This window comes from Penaeus monodon, chromosome 21 (genome assembly GCF_015228065.2).
Source record: "Penaeus monodon isolate SGIC_2016 chromosome 21, NSTDA_Pmon_1, whole genome shotgun sequence".
NCBI lineage: Eukaryota > Metazoa > Arthropoda > Malacostraca > Decapoda > Penaeidae > Penaeus > Penaeus monodon.
Genome location: NC_051406.1, coordinates 31,564,117 through 31,564,337, shown reverse-complemented (window position 1 = coordinate 31,564,337; position 221 = coordinate 31,564,117).

Genomic DNA, 221 nt, shown 5'->3' with positions numbered 1-221 from the left:
TGCATTTTATTATTTGTTGCTTTACTGGTGCTGTATTAGGTTTATTTAGGATTTTTGTTAATTGTATACATTCAAGTTCTTTTATTCTGTTTGTTAATGGTGGAATGTTTGTTAATGCTTGAAGAGCTATGATTGGAGTTGATCTAAGACATCCAGTTGCCAGTCTTAGTGCTTGATTTTGTAAGATTTCTAGTTTTCTTAATTCTGTTTCTTTTGCTGCT